The sequence below is a fragment of the Arachis ipaensis genome, chromosome B01 (assembly GCF_000816755.2).
Source record: "Arachis ipaensis cultivar K30076 chromosome B01, Araip1.1, whole genome shotgun sequence".
Taxonomy (NCBI): domain Eukaryota; kingdom Viridiplantae; phylum Streptophyta; class Magnoliopsida; order Fabales; family Fabaceae; genus Arachis; species Arachis ipaensis.
Window position 1 is genome coordinate 106,441,818 of NC_029785.2, and position 6,600 is coordinate 106,448,417.

Genomic DNA, 6,600 nt, shown 5'->3' on the forward strand with positions numbered 1-6,600 from the left:
TTAATTTATCTATATATACTATAAAAATATAATAAAATTTAAAAAATATTAATGTTAAGTGAGTTATAAAAAAATACAGAAGATACCTTAAGTTTTTTTGAATAAATGAAAAGAAAAAAAAGAAAAAAAATTGAAGACAAAGGAATATTAAGGACCATTGTATGAAATTTATGAGAAAAGTGTAATATGAATTATCCAAGTATAGCTACAATTAAACTTAATTCAATTCAACATGAAAATTAAAGAAGGAAATTGCAACAAAGAAATAAAAGAAATGGATATTCGAAAATATCAAAGTAAGGAGCTAAAAGAAGAGCATTACTTGCCCTCAAACATCTTTAAGGTTTGACACTTGATATTTGCCTTCTTCTGAACTAAAAAGTTATTTATTTCACCATTCAGTTATTCCAGAGGCATAGGATGAAAAAACAAGAATTTTTAGAAAGAGCAATAAGACAACTGGACTTGAGAAGTCATGCCAACCTCACTTTGTGATTACTTTAATTAGGAAAACAACAACCACACTTGTAGATACTTTCTTTACAAATAATTGCAAGTCTAGAAAGTAGGTAGAGATAATAGTGGAGAAACCTTTGGCTCTCTCATCATCACAAGCTAATAATGTAAAATTTTAGTGAGAACATAGAAATAAAGCAAAACTATCACAGAAAAATTAATTCCCCAAAAATTGAAGCAATAGACCTAGTCCAACCAACAAATGTTTCACAAAATCACCAACAACATAAGGTGAAAAGGCATTACATACCTCAGCAAGGGAGAATAGAAGTGGATTCGGTTAGATAGAGAGAAGAGAGATCGAATAAAATGCTTCACGATAAGTACAGAGGCATTGAATTCAGGGCCAACAATGACGACGACTCGCAAATCGATGACCACAGAGACTATGTTGTTGATGATGACGGAGGCTGTGATGCCAATAACTCCAGGAAGACCTGGTGACGAAGAGAGGGAGGAGACAAAACAACGGCCGACGACACCTTCGACGGGCAGCGGCGGCAAATTCTGGAGGCTCGGCGGCGATAGTAGTGGCACTCTGGAATATGAAGAATGTTGGAGCCCTTGTGGTAGGTTTAGTAGGGTTTGTTAGCTTTGGTTTAAGTTGGCTTAGGGTTTTGGTCTTTTGGGTGAAGGAAGCGCTGATTAGGTCAAGGACGTGGGTGAAACTAACATATGCCTACCCTATGACTGATGAGTCTCATCTGTCGGTTATATAGCCAACCCGACATGTCCGGTAGCTAACCCGGACATCGTCTTCTTGAAAACTGGTGAGCGGTACAGTACCATGATCCTCACCTGGTGAGTGGTAAACTATCTCGATCCCCACCATCTACGGGCGGTAAACCACCTCGATCCCTACAGACGTTTTCAATTGGAAAACAGCACATACGTGGGCGGTAAATAACCACGATCCCCACAAAACAATTTCATATCAAATCTGGTGGGCGGTAAAGAACAACGTTCCCTACAAAATAATTTTCTTTAAAATCTAGTGGGCGGAAAATAATCACGATCCCCACAAAACACTAGTGTGTGAACGCATAGACATCAGAGTTTCTAGTTTTTCCTACATCTTCGAAAATTCAGTTTTTACACATAACTTCCGACGTCTACAACTTCTTCTATAAAATTTCGTTTTCCACAAAGTTTATACCGTCTTAAAGCTTTTAAAACTATCTTTAATTTGAATTAAAATTCACTCAAATTCAATATTCGAGGCTCAGGTTATGGACCGCCGAAGTTCATTAAAAATCTGCTTTTACCAAAAGAGTTCAAAACCTTTATTTTCTAAATTCTCATTTTCAAACCAAGTTTCACAATCCAAAAACAATTCCATAACCATTTCCTTCTTTCCACAACACTTCAACACGTAATTTCATCAACTCTAACCCACACAATTATAACTGAAGAAACATTACTCATAAATAATCAATATAACATCATCATCATTTACAATCAAACTCAAACCTCATCATTACTCAATAATTAGGAATACATTCACCTATTTAATTCCACATTTTTACCAATTCACTAAACTTTAAAAAGTCATCCTGGTTCAACTTAACCTACAGTCAACTAGCCTAAGTTTTCACAAGACATTCTACGAGAAACCAAAATCATACCTTGTCCGATTCATCCCTAAGCTCGGAACGCCTCAAGTATCCACCATTAACAAATATCCACAATCCCAAAGTTCAAGCTCAAGCTCCTAACTTTGCCAATTTGCCTCCAATATCACCAAATTATTTCAAAATACATAATTCAATCTAAATTTTCATACAACAGTACTAGAATTACCTTAGGTTTCACAAATTTAGTAATTTTACAAGGTTTAAGGTTTCTTTACCATTACCCACGAGGCAAATGGACAAAATCCGGTGATTATCTGCCGCTAGAGTTCACCTAAGTCATCAAAAATACCAAATCCTTCAACCTTCAAAACCTAAATTCACGAATTGAAAGGGGGGAAATGGGCACAAAATCAGAATTTCTTACCAAATTGTTTAATGAGTTTTGTAGAGAATTCTGAGAAGAACGCGTGGCCACTGACAGCTCGTCAATCGGAGCTCCAGATTGAAAGATACAAGGATTTGAAATTTGTAAATCAATGGTTTAGGTTTTGATGTTCTTATCCTTTCCCCTTTCTTGTTTTCAGCGTGCGTTTTGCGTTTGATGGGGAAAATGGGGCTGAATATGGGTTTATATACATGGGCCTTGGGTCCGGTCCAACCGATTTGGTTCGGTCCGTCGATCCAATTTCGGGCCAAAAAGTTTAAAATTAGTGTTAAAATTTATATTTTAATTATTTATACATCATTAAACTATAAAACTTTAATTTCCTAATTTCTTTAAATAATAATTAATTTATCAGTTAATTATTTACTAATTACCTAGGGTTTATATCCTACCCTCCTAACAAAAATTTTCACCCTCGAAAATTTGTTTCTCTAAACTCCATATGTGCTTCCTCTTTTCTAGTGAGCAACTTCTTGAGTTCCCATTCGATAGAGTCCAATGGTTATACTAGAGGTCTCACGCTCAACCTTTAGGATCAACTACAAGAGTTTTTCTAGCTTCATCCGATATCTATATTTGAATTTTAGATTCCGAAGGCTACACACTTCTTACTACATCGATGCTCCAACCCGCTTTCGCTGCGTCACCTTGATCGTTTATCATTATGATCTTAATCATTAATCCATTCATCCAAAACTGCTTGAATCTCTTTATCATACTAACTAGACGTCATCAACCTTTACTTCAACTACACGAGTTCTAATTCCGTTAATTGTAGCACTAGGTTCATTACCGCCTCCATAACCATTCCTAGTTTGTTCCCTCCATCCCTTCAGCAGAAACTTGCACAGTAGTATCTATAGAACAATTGTATCACCTCACTCGCATTCACAAGACACTATTTGGGTCTTGTCCACACCAAAAAATTGACATTAATGTGATCAGTCTTAATATCTAAAATCTAGTGCTTCGAATCTCCAAAAGTAATGCTCATGAATGTTTATGCTACATATGTTAAGCATACATCCTAAATAGCATGTACACAAACCTAGAGTATGCTCAAAAGCATAGTCAATCCATTGCCCAGGCTCTACGGAAATGAACTGCTCTGATACCATAATGTAACACCCTACTGCACAGAGTCTTACACTTAAGTCGTAAAATAGAGGTGGTGAGATATTACGACCTCTAATATATATATATAATAGTTGAAGGAATTTAATAATCGAGGAGCCTTAAAAGAAAACTTAAACAAAAACGCAAAAAGATACAAATGCAACGCTCACGTACGGAAACTTGCGTACGAAGAAAAGTAATGACGCAAAAATATAATGAGAGCAGAAGGTCAAAAGATACATAATATCAAACTCTTGGCTCGACCTATGAAGCCAAGGCCGGCTGAAGAATATTTACGTAAATATATATACATATATAACTCAGTAAACCCAACATACATAAAGTAAACTCCTAGTTCTCCAAAAAACCTCTAAGAGGATTAAATATATTATTTATACATAAGAGAGTCTATAAATATAAAAATACATAACTGACAAACCAAAATATCACGTCCAGCACCCCAACTTCACTTACTGAGTAAATCCAGACGCCTAGTGAGGTGCCTCTCGACCTGCATTTGAAAACCACAAATATATGTATGGAATGAGAACCGGAGGTTCTCAGCATGGTAGTGGTGCCAACATACATAATATATAAGGTCTCGAAAAAGCTAGAGGCAATCCTAGAACTTCAACACTCATATTTAAAACTTAAAAGATTAAAACGGGAAACCTTTAGTAGGGTAGTTATCTAAATTCCTCAATCTTAACTAAACTCTAACCAAGTCCCTTAATTATTCGCCTTCCTCCAATTCTTCGAAACTCCGATGCACAGACAAGGAATATAGATAAAGCAAACACAAGCAGGATACAAATACAGTAGGTAGCAAATATAGCAGGTAAACCACCTCGATCCCCACAGACGTTTTCAATTGAAAAACAGCACACACGTGGGCATCAAATAACCACTATCCCCAAAAAATAATTTTCTTTAAAATCTAGTGGTGGTAAATAACCACGATCCCCACAAAATAATTCTCAATCAAGCTTAATTATTCTTATTCATAATTAACTCAGTTTTCATCTTTCTTCTTCTTCATCCCTTACCCAGAGCAAGTGAACAATGCCACTGCCTCTTACCCGGGGTCACATATCTCATTCATCAATATTCCCTTGTTCTCAAAATTACCTCATTTATTACTTTTGTCATCTCATCAAATAAAGTATTCCCTTTTTCAACTCCTCCGATATCAATTCTATCTTCTTCCACTCAGTAACCCTTACTCCATAACCCAGAACCTAATTAATAGACCTTAAACAGAGTTTTCAGAAGTTTGAAAATTCAGAGGAGTGGTGAATAGTTCAAAGGTAGTGAATTTTTATCAAAACAATGGTTTCAAAGGTTTACAAGCTTGCCAGGAAGGTTAAATAGTAAAAAATAAAAGTTTAGTGTAAAACAAAGTGGTATGCGTACGCATCATTGTTGTGCGTACGCATGCAACAGAGTGACCTTCCCTTCCTATACGTACACATCACTGTGTGCGTACATACACTTACAAAACCCTCAGGGTGTGCGTGCGCACGCCCCCTCGTACGTACGCACGAGCCAAATCCTATTCTCTGTTTTGTGCATGGACACACTGGTGTGCGTATGCACAGACATCAAAGTTTCTAGTTTTTCCTGCAAGTTTGAAAATTTAGTTTTTACACATAACTTCTACGAAATTCTGTTTTCCACAAGAGTTCAAAAGAGTTCAAAACCTTTATTTTCCAAATTCTCATTTTCAAACCAAGTTTCACAACCCAAAACAACATTAAATACACTCAAAACAATTCCAGAACCATTTTCTTCTTTCCACAACACTTCAATATTCAATTTCATCAACTCCAACCCACACAATCATAACCAAAGCAACATTACTCATAAATAATCAATATAACATCATCATCATTTACAATCAAACTCAAACCTCATCATTACTCAATAATTTAGCAACACATTCACATATTCAATTCCACATTTTTACCAATTCACTCAAATTTAACAAGTCATCCTGGTTCAACCTAATCTACGATCAACTAGCTTAAGTTTTCACAAGACATTATATATTATCTACGAGAAACCAAAATGATACTTTGGCCGATTTCTCCCTAAGCTCGGAACGCTTCAATTATCCACTGTTAACAAATATCCACAGTCTGAAAGTTCAAGCTCAAGCTCCCAACTTTGCCAATTTTCCTCCAATATTACCAAATTGTTTTCAAATACATAATTCAATCTAAATTTTCATACAATACTAGAATTACCTTAGGGTTCATAAATTCAGTAATTTGACAAGGTTTAGGTTTTCTTTACCATTACCCATGAGTCAAATGAACATAATTCGGTAATTACCTACCGCTAGAGTTCACCTAAGTCATCAAAAACACCAAATCCCTCAACCTTCAAAAGCCAAATTCACAAATTGAAGAGGGGATAATTGGACACAAAATCAGAATTTCTTACCAAATTGTTCGATCGATTTTGTAGAAAATTTCGAGAGGAATGCGTGGCCGCTGACGGCTCGTCAATCGAAAATTCGGATTGAAAAATACAAGGATTTGAAATTTGTGAATCAATGGTCTAGGTTTTGATGTTATTACCCTTTCCCCTTTCTTGTATTCAGTGTGCTTTTTGTGTTTGATGGGGAAAATGGGGCTGAACATGGGTTTATATACATAGGTCTTGAGTTCGATTTGGGTTCGGTCCAACCGGTTCGGCTTGTCGATCCAATTTCGGGCCAACAATTTTAAAATTAGTGTTAAAATTTATATTTTAATTATTTCTACTTCATGAAACTATAAAATTCAATTTTATAATTTTTTAAATAATAATTAATTTATTGATTAATTATTTACTAATTACTCGAGGTTTACAGTTGTGGTAGATGATGGTTGAAGGATAGAAAGTAACGAAGAGAAGAGATAAGAAGAAAAGAAATGGAGAGAAGAGAAAAAAATAAGAGGGTGT

At 35.5% G+C, this 6,600-nt stretch overlaps 1 long non-coding RNA gene across 1 annotated transcript; it reads right to left on the reverse strand.

The window, feature by feature from the left end:
- LOC110271645 lies at positions 139-641 on the reverse strand. Its single transcript, XR_002362212.1, has 2 exons — positions 524-641; positions 139-464 (listed from the first exon to the last, which is right to left on the reverse strand). It is a non-coding gene; the product is annotated as an uncharacterized LOC110271645 (long non-coding RNA).